Raw genomic sequence first — 18,001 nt, 5'->3', positions numbered from 1 at the left:
GATTAAAGGTATGACCACCGCCTCCCATGCGGTGTTTTTTTTTTTAAAGACAGGACCTAATATACTCAGGTTGGCTTCAAACTCACTGTTGTAGAATGCTGACTGATCAAAAATGATAGACATTGCCATCTCCTGTGGCAGCAAAATGTTAAGACAACCAAGACTGGGCCTGTTGAGCAAAGAGACGGCTTAGGGCTTTACAGCATTGGCTGCTCTTGCAGAGAACCTGGGTTCAGCTCCCAGCACCCACATGGTGGCTCAGAGCCGTCTGTGACTCCAGTCTCTGGGGATCCAGTGCCTCCCTTTTAACCCCCAGGGGCACAGGGGCATTGGGTACACGTGTTGCACACACATGCAGGCAAAATGCCATACACATACGTAAATTAAAAAAAAAAAAACTTTAAAGCCATTGAACCTGTTGACAATTCCTTCCCGGAAGGAGAGACAGATCTTACAGCCTCACCTGAGAGTCCAGCTGCTCTAACACTCCCAACAGCTGTGTGTAATTCTATCTACCGGCACGTGGTTTTATGCTCTTGGGGTTAACTGAAGGGAGACTCATCTATGCAGCTCTGGGGACATTTCCATCCATGCTGGAGTAGACTCCCCAGTGACTCGGCTGTTTGGGGGGTCATCCACACTCCTGTAAGTAACCGACCATCCCTGCTCTCTGTAAGTGACTGATCACCCACTTTCTGTAAGGATAGCCTCGAAATTCTCATTTTCTCCCTGCCTCTATCTTCCGAGTGCCGGAATTACAGCGCACATGTCAGAAACGCCTGAAACACCTGATCCGTGTGGTTCCGGGGACCAAATGCAAGGCCTCATTGGATGCTTAGGCAAACGTTCTACTGACTGAACGGCACGCCTACTCCCGCTTTATTTAGTTTTTCGATAGCCAGTCTCACTGTGTAGTCCAGGCCGACCTCAGTCTCTGTTTTTCTTATTGGAGCAGTTCCTGTCATGCGTGTGTGTGTGTGTGTGTGTGTGTGTGTGTGTGTGTGTGTGTGTGTGTGTGTGACTGGTCAGTTATACAAATGAATGCGGAGGCAGAGAGGATAAAAGACCCATTGAGAGGAAGCTAATTTGCCTGAAGATTCCCACTGACATTTGCTTAGTCTGAGTGACAGCACGGCAAAAGGAACAGCTTGTCCTAAATCTTTGGAATGACCTCTGTCATAACATCATGCTTGAAAATCGCCCCTAGCCTAAGACACTGGCTGGTGACTGTGAATTGATTAAGATGAAGAGAGCAGCTCTCCAAATGAGCATTTCTCTAACGTGTCTCCACTCAAGCCTTTCCAGGTCACTAATTGGCCATGTTTTCTTTAAAAGGAAAATGTAATGAGGGGAAATATTGGGTGCAGTGTACAGTAAACATCCCCAATTTGACATCCACAGAGAAGGGGCCACTTGGCATAAATGAACGTTCTAGAAAACTTGAACTGACTCCCGGAAGCTCCCATTATAAATACATTAAAAGTTTCAGACAATGCTTCCCCCCAACCAAGACAGAGTCTCATTATGTAGCTGTGACTGCCCTGGAACTCGCTCTGTAGACCAGGCTGGCCTTGAACTCACAGAGATCCACCTGCCTCTACTTGGGACTGCTGAGTACTGAAACCACCATGCTTGGTTTCAGAAAAAACTTTCTAAAACAGTGTGATCTGTCTGTCTGTCTCTCTCTCTCTCTTTCTGTCTCTATCTTTGTCTCGTGTGCATGCATGTGTGCATGTGCGTGTGTGTGTCTGTCTGTCTCTCTTTTTCTCTGCCTCGTGCGTGTGTGTGTCTGTCTGTCTGTCTCTCTGTCTCATGTGTGTGTGTGTGTGCGCACCTGTGTGCGTGCGTGCATGTGTGTGTGTGTGTGTCCCCAGGGGTCAATGTTGGATGTCTCCCTCCATCTCTCTCCACCTTAGATTTTGAACAGGGTTTCTCACTGAACCTACAGCTGGCTGACTTGACTAGCCAGGCTGGCCAGAAAACCCCAGGTATCTTCCTATCTCCGCACCCTCAGCCCTAGGGTTAAGGTGCGTGCTATCACACATGCCCAGCTGTTTTACATGGATGCTGGGGCTCTGGTCTCAGGTCTTCATGGTAAGCACTTTACCTTCCCCAGACCTCCCGCCTTCTAAACAGAGGAACACGATGGGGAAAGGACCTGCTGGACACTCCATGAGCCCCACTGCGACACTGAGGGCTTGAGGGGAGCCGCTGCCTGCAAAGCCTAGAAAAACTGCCAGGTGACTTCTGTTCAGTCCACCTCCCAGAGGCAGTCAGCTGTCCCAGATTGGGAATGCAGAACCCTGGGGTGGTTACAGCCCATGTCTGAAAGACCAGGCAAAAACCTACTCTCGCTCGCATTGCCTGCCAATAGCAGGTGGCTTTTTAATTAGCACCGTGAAAGCTGAGAATAGTTTTCCTATGATGAAATGAGCTGCATTCAAGGCCAACATGCCAGCACAGAACAGACTGGAGACACTCCCGTTCTGTGTGAGCCAGAAGAACCCAGTGAAGCCCAGTGTAATTTATTTTTAAAAGATTCTATTTATTTTTATGTACATTGGTGTTTTGCCTGCATGTATGTCTGTGTGAGGGTATCAGATCCCCTGGAACTGGAGTTAGAGACAGTTGTGAGCTGCCATGTGGGTGCTGGGAATTGAACCCTGGTCCTCTGGAAGAGAAGCCAGTGCTCTTAATTGTTGAACCTTCTCTCCAGTCCTAATTTTATTTTTTTAAGAAAGGGTCTCACTATGTATCCTTAGTTGTTCTTGAAGCCACAGAGATCCAATTGCCTCTGTTTCCCTAGTGCCAGAATTAAAGGTGTGCACCGCTAAGCCTAAGCAACAGCTTTCATTTTTGAGTAGCCGTGTTTTAAAAAGTAAACACATACACACACACACACACACACACACACACACACACACACACACACACACACACAAGCTAAGTGTGGTGGTGCACACCTACAGTGTCAGCTACTCAGGAGGCAAGGGCAGAAGATCAAGAGAGCCCAGGAGTTCAAGACCAGCCTGGATAAGACAGGATAATTCTCTCCTCAAATAAAAAGCAAGTCAGATACGATGGTGAACCCGAGGCTAAAGGATCTTAAATTCAAAGTCAGCTTGGTCTATAAAGTGGGGCTCTGGGTTGGTTGGTGTTTTTTGTTGGGGGGGCAGTGACCATTGGTTTTTACAGGGTGTTTTTTTTTTTTTTTTTTTGATTTTTGAGACAGGGTTTCTCTGTGGCTTTGGAGGCTGTCCTGGAACTCGCTTGGTAGTCCAGCCAGGTCTCGAATTTACAGAGATCCGCCTGCCTCTGCCTCTGCCTCCCAAGTGCTTGGATTAAAGGCGTGCGCCACCAACGCCCAGCCAGCCTCCAACTCACTGAGATCCGCCTGCCTCTGCCTCCCTCAAATGCTGGAATTAAAGACACACGTGGCCACATCCAACCAGGTTCATTCTGTCTTTAATAATGTGTATGGATATGTGTCTGTGCATAGGGATATGCGCATGTGTGGGTGCCCTTAGGGGACTGAAGATGGCACTGGATCTCTGGGAACTGGAGTCACAGGAGGCGGTGAGTCACCAAACATGGGCCCTGGGAACTGAACCTGGATCTTCTGTAGGAGCACTGTGTACTCCTAACCGCTGAGCCGTCTCTCAGCCTCAAAAGGCATTTTCTTTTTTCTTTCTTTCTTTCTTTCTTTCTTTTTTTTTGGGGGGGCACAGAGTTGGAGACAGGGTTTCACTGTGTAGACCTGGCTGTCCTGGAACTCACACTGCAAATCAGGCTGGCCTCGAACTCAAAGATCTGCCTGCCTCTGTTCCCTGAGTGCTGAGATTAAAAGAGTACACCATCGAGCCGGGCATTGGTGGCGCACGCCTTTAATCCCAGCACTCTGGAGGCAGGGGCAGGTGGAACTCTGTGAGTTCGAGGTCAGCTTGGTCTACAGAGATAGTTCCAGGACAGCCTCCAAAGCTACAGAGAAACCCTGTCTCGAAAAACAAAAAAAAAAAAAAAATTTTATTATGTACACAGTGTTCTGCCTGCATGTATCCTGCACGCCAAAAGAAGGCACCAGATCTTACAGATGGTTGTGAGCCACCATGTGGTTGCTGGGAATTGAACTCAGGCCCTTCGGAAGAGCAGCCAGTGTGCTTAACCTCTGAGCCATCTCTCCAGCCCTTCATCTTTCAGTATTTATTTTATGTGTACAGTGTTTGCCTGCATGTCTGTCTGTGTGTCTGTGCACCACACGCTGTAGTGGCCACAGAAACCAGAAGAAAGTGTCAGATCCCCAGAAGTGAGTTATAGACAATCATGAGTTGCCATGTGGGTGATGGGAATTGAACCTGGGTCTTATACAAGAGCAACCAGTGCTCTCAACCCACTGAGACACCCTGAAAGGAAGGGTGTTTTGGACCCATCTTAGAGATGAACAAAGTAAGGCCCAGAGGCATCAACCTTCCCAGGCAACACAGAGGTAGCAGTTCCAGAGCCAGGGAATACAGGCAGCCCAAGATCTCCTGCTTGGAGGTGGGTGTCCCTCCTGCACATTCTGTACGCTCACAGCTGTCCTCCTACCGGGAGCTTCCTGACCCAAGGCAGCCCCAATAATCCCTGCCGATGTCTGGATGCTAAGGATCAACCTTGTCTAGTTTAGAACCAGCGTCCCTACGGGTTCAGCCTCCTGCCTCAGTTTCTCCTTCTGCCCAGCCCTGCCTTCACCACTGCCTTGAGTGTCTCTCCTATCACAGGGACCCAGGACAGCAAGCCTCCACACCCTTGCCTAAAGACTCCTCCCTCCACAGGCAGGGAGTGGCTGCAGTCTGCAGTGTGTCTGCCGGGTCAGAGAGAGGGAACCTGGACAGACATTTCCCACGTGGACAACACTCTCATTCCACGTGTTTGCCAGATGCCGAGTGGCCTCTGCTCTGCTGACCACGGAGCCTTTAGAGGCTCAGAAGAGACTTCTAAGGGAAACACAGCCATGGGTGACACACACACACACACACACACACACACACACACACACACACACACACAGCGCAATCAGGAAGAGTAACATTGCCATGGCATTTGAGGAGCCCCTAAGTAAAAAGATGTGGGTTTTTTTGTTTTTTGTTTTTTTTGTTTTTTTTTTTGCTTGTTTCATTCTGTAGTCTCCTTAACTACCCTAGTCAAGCCCCAATCACTCCATCCTCCTGTCTCAGTCTCACGAGTGGGGGATTACAGGCTTGCATCCCATTGACAAGGTCAAAGATCTTCCAGAAACCTTAGTCACCCTAGGACTTGGGGACAGTTTCCTTTTTTTTTTTTTTTTTTTTTTTTTGGTTTTTCCGAGACAGGGTTTCTCTGTGGCTTTGGAGGCTGTCCTGGAACTCGCTTGGTAGTCCAGGCTGGTCTCTAACTCACAGAGATCCGCCTGCCTCTGCCCCTGCCTCCCGAGAGCTGCGCCCGGCAAAAAGTCACATTGTTCCCATACCGGGAGTCGAACCCGGGCCGCCTGGGTGAAAACCAGGAATCCTAACCGCTAGACCATATGGGAGAGACGCTTTCAACCAGCCCAATCTTGGCAACTGGACACCAAGTCCTCAACCTGCCTCCCTGTGCCCAGGTATCCTGAATCCACTTGGGTCCCCTGGGCTGCCACTGTCAACCTCTCAAGCATGAGCTGTCCTTGAGTAGATTCCGAGGCCGACTGCAAAGGCAGCCCAGTTCTTATGACATCTGCCTGGAAGCCTAAGGGTTAATAACTAGAAACCTCCTTACTTAGCCTGGCCTCTGCCATGCACAGCCTGTGGTCACCTGACCTTTGGCTCCAGGGGGCCTTCTGGGTAAATTCTGAACAGCTTTTCCAGAGCAGTCAGAGGAGCTTTGGGGATATGCCTTATCTCCAGAGCCCGGGTCTTCTCTGCATAGTCAGGGGACAAATCCTAACTCTTGACAAACTCCAATAAAAGCGGGCCCTCCCCAACTCCCTTTGGTGTCCCCTTAGGGTTGCAACTCAGAATCTCTGGGGCCAGAGGAAGAAGCAGGGAGGAAAACCCAAGTAGACCTCACCCCCCCACACTCCGATCTTTCTCTCCTCCAAGTCCCCAACTCAGAGCTGCCCCAGGAAACAAAACATCCCTCAGTCCTTTCCCAATTATACCATTTGACTTTATTTTATTTTTTGGTTTTTCGAGACAGGGTTTCTCTGTATTGTTTTGGAGGCTGTCGGTTTGACTTTATTTTATTAATACGAGGATTTATTCACCAAATGTGTTTTTATTTACTTATGTGTATGATGCCTAGTGTCTACACAGCAGCCAGAAGAGTGCATCAAACCCCCCCACCCCCGAGAAGGAGCAACAGACAGTCCTAAGCTGTGATGTAAGTATGGGGTACTGAACCCTGGTCCACTGGAGGGGCAGCTGGTGCCCTTAACTGGATAGCCATCCCTCCAGCCCTTACACCCATTTATTATACCTGATTTGTGTAGATGCCAGAAATTACACAGTACAGGGATGCCTGCTGGCAATAGCCGCAAAAGCGATAACAATCACATAAAAATCACAGGCGCTTTGTACCCAGTGGCAAGCACTGGGAGTGCTGGGAAGTGAACCCAGGACCTCCAGAAGAGGAGTCAGCGCTCTTAACCACTGAGCCATCTCTCCATACCAGAAGTCAGTGCTCTTAACCACTGAGCAGATCTCCAGACCAGGAGTCAGTGCTCTTAACCAATGAGCCATCTCTCCAGCACTGAGAGATTTTCAGTTATACATACATGTGGGCACACACACCCATGCAGATGCCCATGGGAGACCAGAGGCATCAGATATCTCTGCAGCTGGAGCTACTAGTAGTTGTGAGCTACCCAGTGTGGTGGCTGATAACTAAACTTGGGCTCTCTGCAAGAGCAGTGTGCACTCTTTTTTTTTTTTTTTTTTTTTGGTTTTTCGAGACAGGGTTTCTCTGTGGCTTTGGAGGCTGTCCTGGAACTAGCTCTTATAGACCGGGCTGGTCTGGAACTCACAGAGATCCGCCTGCCTCTGCCTCCCAGTGCTGTGATTAAAGGCATGCGCCACCAATGCCAGGTGCGGTGTGCACTCTTAATGTTGAGCCATTTCTCCAGCCCTGAAAGCAAATTTTTATTGGGCTGGCATATGAAATAGAAACTAACTGTTATGCATCAAACACTTGTACAAACTTTTTTCAGTACCAGGTGTTATGCTCATGGTAGGCAAAAGCCATTAGGCTCACCCCTAGCTCTCAGGAACAGTTTCTTTTTGGGGTTTGGAGTGTTGTGGGTGGAGCCTAGGCCATTGCCCATAGGAGGCAAGTACTTACCACTCAGCTACGAGCCTCCCTCCCTTGTCTGTGGCTTTGTTTTTGAGAAAAGGTCTTGCTATATAGTGTAGGGTGGTCGCAAACTCACCTTCCTCCTGCCTCAGACTCCAAGAGGACTGAGGTTTACAGGAAGGTACTATCACACCAGACAGCTTTATAAATTAACTTTGCTTGTTTTTTGTTTTTTGTTTTTTTTTGTTTCTTGAGACAGGGTTTCTCTGTGCAACAGCCCTGGCTGTCCTAGAACTTGCTCTGTAGACCAGGCTGACCTGGAACTCAGAGATCTGCCTGCCTCTGCCTCCTGAGTGCCAGGATCAAAGGCGTGTGGCACCACCGCCTGGCTAGACCGGCATGTTTTGGAGTGGCCTTTTCCGATCTCAGCTTTACCTTCCCAGCAGGTTGTGTTGATGAGATCTGGGGAACTGCTTTGAGACTGTTTCTATTTCATTTAAATAGGGAACAAATTTGACTGATTTGTCTGCTCTGTCCTGGCCTTTGTGAACTTTTCAGGCAGACAAGTGTCTCCCAACTTTAGACAAGTTATGCCTCCTTGTGATTGAAACCGGGACTGAAAGTCAAGAGTAGCCGCCCTGATCCCAGTGACCACAAGGGGGCGGCCGAGGCTCTGCGTCCGCATGTAGAGGTCAGAAGTGTCCTCGGTTGCTCTCTGCCTTCATTTTCTTTGTTAAACTTTATTCCATTTATTATTTGTGTGTGTGTGTGTGTGTGTGTGTGTGTGTGTGTGTCTGTCTGTCTGTCTGTCTGTCTGTGTCTATGTGCATATGAAGGTCAGAGAAAAACTTGGTGGGATCAGTTTAGTCTCTCCACCTTTGCACAGGTTCGGGGTCTAGCTGAGATCCTCAGGCTTGCAAAGCAAGTACCTTACACACTGAGCCTTGCCCCTCACCCATCCACCTATACTCCCTGAGCCAGAACCGCATACTGAACCTGGAGCTTGCCATTTGGGCTTGACTGGCTGGCCAATGGGTCCCACCTGCCTGGCTCACGGCCCCCATCCCCGTGCACAAGTGCTGGGGTCACAGGAATGCACAGCAATGCCCCCTTACTTTCTTTGGCAAGGCCTCATGTATCCCAGGTTGGCATCAAATTCACTGTGGAGCCAAGAATGACATTGAACTTCCGATTCTCCTGCCTCCAACTCCAGAGTGCTGGGACTACAGGTGTGGACCACCATATCAGTTTATGGGATGCTGGGTTCTGAACCTGGAGCTTCAAGCAGACTACCAACCCGATGTAACCCAGCTCCAGCATTTGCTGCTTAACTCTTTCCTGATAATAGCAGTTCTTTCTAGAGTAAGGCAATAACCCATTATGGTTTAATTTGCAATTCCCTTTGCAATTAGTGATGTGAAACTTTTTTTCATCTACTTTGAATTGTAAGCTGAACTGAACCCTTTGCTCCCTAAATTGCTTTTGGTCATTTTTTTTTTCACAGAAAGAGGATCCTAACTAAGACAAGAGCCCCAAATTCCATTCTCTTGCACGTGGATATCCAATTTATCAGCACCATTTGTTGAAAAGACTGGCTTTTTTCACTGCGTGTTCTCCACACATTTGTCAAAACTCAGTCTGTGGGACGGTGATGCTTCTTGGCAGAATGCTCGCCTAACATGCCTGAAGTCCTGGGCTCCCTCCCCAGCACTGAGTAAAGTGTTAGCACATGCCCAGTAGAAGCAGGAAGATGAGGAGTTCAAGGTCATCTGTGGTGATATGTTGTTCATGCTCTAGTAAAGCCACTGGTGATCAAAATGCAAAGCTAGCCACAGCCATAGAGACCAGGCAGTGGTGGCACACACCCTAAATCCCAGCAGCCATACTAGCTACCCATAGAGGACAGGTGGTCGTGGTATACACCTTTAATCCCAGGACTCAGGGCACAGAGGCAGATGGATCTCTGTGAGTTCAAGGCCACCCTGGTCTACTCGAGAGTGAATCAGTCTAAACGAGGAACTGTTCACACCTTTAATCGCAGCACTAGGGAGGTATAAGAGGAAGAAGCAAAGGGTCTCGTGAGAGATTTAGTTTCCAGACAGGAAGAGCATTGCACTCTGAGGATTTGTGGAGACAGGAGCTGGAGAGATGGCTCAGAGGTTAAGATCACTGCCTATTCTTCCAGAAGTCCTGAGTTCAATTCCCAGTAACAACATGGTGGCTCATAACCATCTGTAATGAGAGCTGGTGCCCTCTTCTGGCCTGCAGGCAAACATGCAGGCAGAAAACTATGTGCATAATAAATAAATAAATCTTATTTTAAAAAGGGGTGAGATGCCAGGCATTGGTGGCGCACGCCTTTAATCCCAGCACTTGGGAGGCAGAGACAGGCGGATCTCTGTGAGTTCAAGGCCAGCCTGGTCTACAAAGTGAGTTCCAGGACAGCCTCCAAAACAATACAGAGAAACTCTGTCTCGAAAAAAAAAAGAAAAAAGAAAAAAGGGGTGAGACACAACATCAACTTTGGTCTCTCTCACTAAACATGGTGGAAAGGGGGGGTTGGAAGAAGACTCTTAATGACAACCTCTGACCCCCACAAATGAACACACAGGAACATGTACCTGTACACTCACACCACACATCTCACACCACACACACACACACACACACACACACACGTCCGTACACACTCACATACAAGCACACACACACCACACATACACATATACCACACACACCACATACATACTACACATACATACACACCACACACACACATACCACACATACACACACATACTACACATACATACACACCACACACATACATACACACCACACACACACACACCACACATACACACACATACTACACATACATACATACCACACACACACACACCACACATACACACACATACTACACATACATACACACCACATACATACACACCACACACACACACACCACACAATCACACACATTCTACACATACATACACACCACACACACACACACCACACAATCACACACATTCTACACATACATACACACCACACACACACACCACATACCATACACACATACAGAGTGTATCTGAGATTTCTTTCCTTTTTCAGGTAGCTCTCCTTGCACATCTCCCACAGACCCTGGATGATGGTTTTGCTCTACATTCCCTGGGCAGGAAGCAAGGCTGCCCGCTGACAGAGAGAACCCTTTTCTGGGTTCTTCTCTGAGATGCTGAGCAAAACTTCTGTGTGTCTCTGAGGACCAGTGTGGGGACACCAGAATGGTATGTAAATGGATGGCAAAAGTCCTTAAAAAGGGAAGCTCCTTTTTCTTAGAGAGACTTCTCCAGAGATTTCCCCAGGGACTTCTCCTGAGATTTCTTCTGAGAGCTCTCTCCTAAGCTGACTTGGGAAGATAAAGTTTTCTTAAAGCAACCGACCGGTCTCTGTGTCATCTATCCCGACCACCTCGCTACATTCTCGGATGCAGGCCGCACAGCAGGTGCGACAATTGGAGGATCCCACCGAGATCATGAAAGCGAGGTAAGTGAGCCAGTTCATCTCTTTTTCTGGCCAGGGACAGATTGGGAAAAAAAGAAAAGAAACCATGGGGAATAGTTCTGGGAAGCTTGAATTACAGTATCAAGTTAAAAAGTTACTTGAAGGACATGGGACTACAGTAAAGTCTAAAACCTTGGAAGGCTTTTTAAAATGGATTGAACATGCCAGTCCATGGTTCATTACTGGGGGAGACTTAAATGTCCCAGATTGGAAGGATGTTCGCTATGATCTTTAGAGTCGGGTGTTGGTGGCATATGCCTTTAATCCCAACACTCGAGAGACAGAGGTAGGTAGGATGGAGGCCATCCTTGTATATAGAGCAAGTTCCAGGACAGCCTCTAAAAGGATAGAGAGAAACCCAGTCAAAAAAAAAAAAAAAAAAGGCAGGGTAAAATAAGAAATAAAATAAAAAATCTCCAGTCTTTCACCTGATCCACTGAGGTCAGAAAAGTAAAGAAAAACTGAGAGATTTAAAAGACTGGCCAACAAGTAAGGCTATAAGTAAGTATGTATTAAAAAGGGGGTACCAAGCTAGGGGTACCGGATGAAATCTCCAGGCCTTCGCCTGACAAGGTCAGAAAAGTAAGGGGACCCTGAGAGATTGCCCTCAGTTGGAGGGGGTATTGGATTAAATCTCTAGGCCCTTGCCTGAAAAAGGTCAGGAAAAAAAGGGAACCTAAGAGATCACCCTCAGTTGAAGGGTGGATTAGATTAAATGTCTAGGCCCTCACCTAACAAAGGTCAAGGGAACCTAAGATGAAAAGTTGCCCTCAGTTGGAGGGTGGATTGGAGGATCATCCTCAATGGGAGGATAGATTAAAGATGGGTAAAAAAAAAAATGGTAAAGTTAATAAATGAGGTATTAGTATTCAGTAAAGAAAAAGACAAAGGTATATAAAAATGTTTACATTTATATGGGGTAGGTTATTGATAAAAGTTTAAGGTCAATTAAAAAATTGGAAACAGTTAATAAATGAGGTATTAGTATTCAGTAAAAAAAAAAGACAAAGGTATATAAAGTAAAAATGTTTGGTTACATTTATATAGGGTAGGTTATTGAATTTTGTGAGTCATCTCTAAAAACTTTTGGCAAAAGCCTGGCCTTTCCACTTTGCATCTACAGAATTACAAGGAGTGGGTATGGCTGTAGCCCCTGAGTGTAGCTCAAAACTTCTCTAATGAAGAAATGACGAGGGACATACAGGACATTTTCAACCTTTAGTTTTAATTAAAAGATTGACTGGAGTTGTTCTGTTAAAGACGTTTCAGTTCAACAAACTAATCATAACCTAGGCAAGGAGAGATATGTATGCATGGTCTGTGTGTATGGACGTGGCCACGTCAGTATGTATGAAGTGTGAAATGTAAATGCGTGAATGTTGACAAAAGCAACTGTTCTAATTGCCTTGGATATGATTAAAGGGATACTTAAATCCCTTCAAACAGTTAAAAACTACCTAAATCGATTTAGATATAGCCAAAAGAAACATCCAGTCAGTCGGTTAATATTTTAACAAAAAAAATTCAAGTTAAGCCCTCAGAGCCAGTCAGAGAGAGAGAGAGAGAGAGAGAAAGAGAGGTTTTATTCAGGGAACTGTCCTGCCGCTTTGGCAGGCCCCCACCCCCAAAGGTGTCTGTGTAGATGCAAATTAGGCCTTGTCAGCTCAGATGCAAATGAGGCCTTGTCAGCTAGTGAGAGCTACAGGTTAGAAAAAAAAGGACTATTTGGGACATAGTATAGTTTACAATCCTTAAATGATTCTCAAAGGTACTTAATGGTTATGCCCCTTTTAAAGGACATCTACTAATACTTTTAAATAGTGATCCCAATTCACCTAGATAGGTGACTAAGGAGGGTAGACAAATCCTTCTACTGTTATGGTCCAACTTCAACAGTTCAAACAAAATTTAAAAATAAAAGGGAGTAATGTCCCCAGTCTCCACATGATTCATTAAATAATCCACTCCTCATTTAAATATTTATAAAATATAAATGCCAGTGAGGAATCTGCTTCAGACAGATTCTGACATAATGAAAGTTAAATAACTATTACTCAGGCCAAATGGAAACATCCATACACTAGACAGTAGAGAAGACCCTAATTTGGGGTCGAGGGCATGTTTATGTTTTCTTACAGGAAAAGAATAAAGCTTCAGTAGCGGTCACAACATCTGGTGAGATGCATGGAACAGAAAAAACTGGACCTGAGACTGTGGGAGCCTGCTCAAGCCAGTTCGAGATCTCCTAAATCAGTGTTCCTGACCCTTGATGTCATCAAATCTACAGCCCGAGAAAGAAATAAAACAGTCAGTTCGAGATTTCCAGTTTCTCATCAGGCTTGCTACATCAACCTCCTGGACCCGTGAGTTTTCATCCCAAAGCCAACAAAACTGGAAGATTAACAACTAGCCTTTGATACACCTTAAAACAACAGAATTCATTTTGCCGGCTTTTCCCTTTGGGGGAAAAAGGACCCATTTAACATTTAGACATTGGTATGGACTGTGATGAATGGCAAAAGCCTTTTTCAGTATTTGAACAGGACATGGTCACTTGAAATATCAGACTCGGTAGTTCCTGTTTCTGGAATCACAGTGTGTGTTTTCTGGAGAAATGTGGTTTGTCCTGGTGCGACAAAAAGACTTTGACTCGGGTTGCATGTTCGGCTGATACTACTGACATTAAATCAACAGACTACATCACCACAGGAACAAATTGGTACCCTGTAAATAGTGCAACAAGCCTCTTGTTCATATTTTTTATAATGCTACATGTGTAACATCAATGATTGTACCTAATGTATCTGTACAAGCACACTCTCTAATGCTTTCCTAAGTAGATCTTAAAATAATTGTAAACTTTATCACTGTTTTGACCGTCAAATTGTAACTATAAATCACCCTTATAGCAAAGAAAGGCTGGTGGTAGAATGCTAAGGCCCAGATCGGGGGATGGGCAGGTGACAGAGAGGCGCTATGTCAGTGGGGGTCCTAGGAATGGTAACAGTGACAGTAGGCATTCTGGCTTCATGCTGAGTTCAAAGTGCCTTAGCCCATGGCAATCCCGATAGCCATAAAGCCTTATTACAGATGATTCTAAGGGTGGGGCTACTTCAATGACGGGCAACTTGTGGGGAAGACCCACTCCCACCTAACAGGGGTTCAAGGTCCCCCAAAGACAGGCCAGGGAGGGTGACCCTACTTGACCTAAGACAGGAGTGCCTCATTTAAAAATAAAAAGGGGTGAATTGTGGGGACACCAGACCTTGAGCAGAAACCCACTTCCCCTTCGGCCTGGGAGCAGGCATCTATGTAATGTTTACTGAAAACAATTCAGTGCTTTAAAGCTTGATAGGGCTCAGATAAGGGCTGGCTCACTGAAATACCATGCCTTCCACACCTCCTATGGCTAGATGCCTCTTCCTGCCCCCTGTGGTGTCTCCCCGATTCTGGGGCCGGAGATTAAACCACCAGCCAGGAGGGTGAGAAGTGGAAAGAATGGTATGTAAATGGATGGCAAAAGTCCTTAAAAAGGGAAGCTCCTTTTTCTTAGAGAGACTTCTCCAGAGATTTCCCCAGGGACTTCTCCTGAGATTTCTTCTGAGAGCTCTCTCCTAAGCTGACTTGGGAAGATAAAGTTTTCTTAAAGCAACCGACCGGTCTCTGTGTCATCTATCCCGACCACCTCGCTACATTCTCGGATGCAGGCCGCACAGCAGGTGCGACAGACCAGAAGCCTAGAGTGTCCTGCTAAGTAGAGGACCATGTGCCTCCGATGTTGATGTGCCTGGATCCCTGCCTGTGCCTGTGCCCCCTTACAGTGCCCCTGCACCCATGCAGCACCTGTACGCTCTGCCCAGAACAAATCTCCCCAAGAAAACGGTTTATACCAGAATACCCACCTAAGACAGCTTTCACTTCCTGTTCCTAGTGCCCTCCCTATGGCACAGGGAGGAGCCCAGCAATGCCAGAGGGTCCCTTCAGCAACAGCCAGAGTTCTGCACTTCCCAGAGGGGCGCTCTTGAGCTCCAGGGGTCAGTTATGGTGACCTTAGAGGAACAGGAGTATCTCATGGCACCTGCAGAATTGGTCACATGAGCACAGATGAAATGATGCCGGGTGCTCCTCGAAGCTCTGGTTCCTACTTTTTTTGGGTTTTGTTTGTTTGTTTTAATTATTTTTTTATTTAGGTTAGAAACAATCTTGTTTCACATGTCAATTCCAGCTCCCTCTCCCTCTCCTCCTTCCCTGCCCTCCCCACCGGGTCAGTTACTAGTTTTTGAGGCCCCAGACCCCTTCAAGAAGTGCAAGGAAGCCGGGCGTTGGTGGCGCATGCCTTTAATCCCAGCACTCTGTGAGTTGGAGGCCAGCCTGGTCTACAGAGCTAGTTCCAGGATAGCCTCCAAAACAATACAGAGAAACCCTGTCTCAAAAAACCAAAAAAAAAAAAAAAAAAAAAGAAGTGCAAGGAAGAGCCAGAAAACAGGCAGACACTCCCATGGGTGTGCATTTCTGATGCTGCCCAACTTCTGCTAGCTTGACTGTGGCGTCCTGCCCAGATTAGCAAGCTGTGCTTTGGGCATTGAATCCCACACACTCAGTGTCCTTGTTGTGGCCCTGCATGTCAGTGGGAGGATTTGGGAACAACCTAAATGTCCATCAGCTGGACAGTAATAAGATTGGGTGTGACAGTCAAACTGTCATGCTCAGTCCAGCCCTTGGGAAGAGCGCAGAAACTCAGACATGGTGACACCTGGTTGTAATTCCAACACAAGGAAAACTGAGGCCCGGAGGACAGCCACGAATTCTAGGCCAGTCTGGATTACATAGTTGAGACCTTGTCTCAATAATAGTAATAATAAATAATAATTGGGGCCAGGAATGATGGCAAATACCTTTAATCCCAGCACTCAGAAAGCAGAGACAGGCAAGATCTCTGGGAGTTAAAAGCCAGTCTAGTTTAAATAGCCATCCCGGGATACATAGTGAGACTCTATCTCAAAACTAAAATAAAAAATACATACACACTGTTGAGACGGGGAACTGCGTAGCCCATGCTAGCCTCAAACTTGCTAGATAACTGAGGCTAGCCTTCAATTCCTTATCCTCCTGTCTCAACTTCCAACAGCTGGCGTTATAAGTGCGTGCCATCATACCCAATAGTAAACAAAAGTTTTAAATTGGAAAGTTAAAAATAAATAAGTGAAACTGCTTTGCCACAGGTAGGGCACAGTACACCAGCGAATACAAATAGATTCAGCTCAGAACCAGGAGCACTGTCAGGCTGGGTGTTGGTCTCAGGACATGAGGTCCTGCTCTGATGCCTACCCCCACACAGAGTGCAGGGAGCCTTGAAGTGATGTATGAGGGCCTGCCTACAAGCAGGATCTGTGGGCCTACAGCAGGGCAAGAGCTGCTGTCTGGAGTGAGCGATCCCAGGCCCCATTAGGAGATTTGACACAGAGAGACCTTGGCAGGGGCAGCATGGCCACCTCCTGCCAGGAGTCTATGAATATCCCCAGGAGAGTGTCCAAACAGGGCAGACTTTGAATTGGAAGGGAACAGAAGCCTCTCTGTCTTCGCTGGACTCCTGAGTGCAGCTGTGGTTGTACTAAACAGAGCAAGAGCCGGGAGCCCGGCAATGTGATTCTCAGCCTACCCCTCCCTCCGAGATTTCACAAGGGATTTCTTTCTTTTTAAGATGTATTTATTTATTATGTATACAGTGTTCTGCCTGCAGCATATATTCCTGCAGGTCAGAACAGGTCACTAGATCTCATTACAGATGGTTGTGAGCCACCATGTGGTTGCTGGGAATCGAGCTCATGACCTCCAGAAGAGCAGCCAGTGCTCTTAACCTCAGAGCCATCTCTCCAGCCCACAAGGGATTTCTTTTTTATTTATTTTTATTTTATGTGCACTGGTGTTTCGCCTGCATGTATGCCTGTGTGAGGGTATCCGATCCCCTGGAACTGGAGTTACAGACAGTTGTGAGCTGTTATATGGGTGCTGGGAACTGAACCCTGATCCTCTGGAAGAGCAGCCAGTGATCCTAACTGCTGGAAAACATAAAAATCTCAAAAGAGTGAAAATATCCAGGCAGTGGTGATGCTTGCCTTCAATCCCCAACCTGGGAGACAGAAGCAAATGGATCTCTGTGAGTTCAAGGCCAAGCTGGCACGTGTAAGAAAGCTTCATGCCAAGCAGGACCACATAGTAAGTCCTTGTCTAAAATAATAAAAAATGGGAACTGGAAAGATGGCTCAGTGGTCAAGAGCACTGGCTGCTCTAGCAGAGTCCCAGGGTCCAACCTTTGGTACTCTCTCTCTCTCTCTCTCTCTCTCTCTCTCTCTCTCTCTCTGTCTCTCTCTCTCTCTGTCTCTCTCTTCTCTCTGTCTCTCTGTCTCTCTGTCTCTCTCTCTCTCTCTCTCTCACACACCCACACACACACACACACACACACACACACACACACACGGCAACCTTCTGTAAGTCCAGCTCCAGGGCACGGGATCAGTGTTCTCCCCAGGACTGCGTGACAGCTGGGATGCATGGGGTGCTGTTCATGAAGGGAAAACACCCACACATATAAACTTTTTAAGTGAAAATAACTTAAGTTTCAATTTGCTTTAAATGTACGCAAATAAGAACATACATATTGATACATAGCAACATACATACATTGATACATACATAGTTGTTCAATAGCAACTGTGGCTTCAGAGGCCAAATTCCCAGACAGTCTATGAAAAACCCCAGTGACAGCTCCCAGGGGCAAGATCAGCATTCAGAAATAGCTTGTTCTATTTTCCTCTTCACTGGCCAGCTCTGAGCATCCCTGGGTGCCTCTTTGTCCTCATGCAGGAGCCATAAATGATTATGTGGTCATTTACGCACTCCCTGTACCACAAAGTAATCCTACCTTGTTTTTCGGGGCAGAATCTCTCACTAGGAGTCTGGAGCATACTGATTTGTCTAGGCTGGCTGTCTGGCCAGCAAGCCCCAGGGGTTCTCCCACTTCAGCCTCCCCACCAGCGGGATCAAGATAAGTCCCCATCCCTGGCTGCTTTGCTTTGTCTTGTGTTTCTCTGTGTAGTCCTGGCTGTCCTGGAACTTGCTACGTAAGGACAGGCTGGCCTCGAACTCA

General features: G+C 46.9%; 1 long non-coding RNA gene and 1 other non-coding gene across 2 annotated transcripts; one reads left to right on the top strand and one right to left on the bottom strand.

The window, feature by feature from the left end:
• Nucleotides 1-525: 525 nt before the first annotated feature.
• LOC121135767 lies at nt 526-7,979 on the top strand. Its single transcript, XR_005872874.1, has 5 exons — nt 526-645; nt 2,117-2,240; nt 3,500-3,576; nt 6,298-6,375; nt 7,843-7,979. It is a non-coding gene; the product is annotated as an uncharacterized LOC121135767 (long non-coding RNA).
• On the bottom strand, nt 5,477-5,548 carry Trnae-uuc. Its single transcript has one exon. It is a non-coding gene; the product is annotated as a tRNA-Glu (tRNA).
• Nucleotides 7,980-18,001: the final 10,022 nt, after the last annotated feature.

The sequence above is a fragment of the Mesocricetus auratus genome, unplaced genomic scaffold, assembly GCF_017639785.1.
Source record: "Mesocricetus auratus isolate SY011 unplaced genomic scaffold, BCM_Maur_2.0 Super-Scaffold_100042, whole genome shotgun sequence".
Lineage (NCBI taxonomy): Eukaryota > Metazoa > Chordata > Mammalia > Rodentia > Cricetidae > Mesocricetus > Mesocricetus auratus.
The sequence above is the reverse complement of the archived record's forward strand: the minus strand, read 5'-3'. Positions and strand labels throughout refer to the sequence as shown.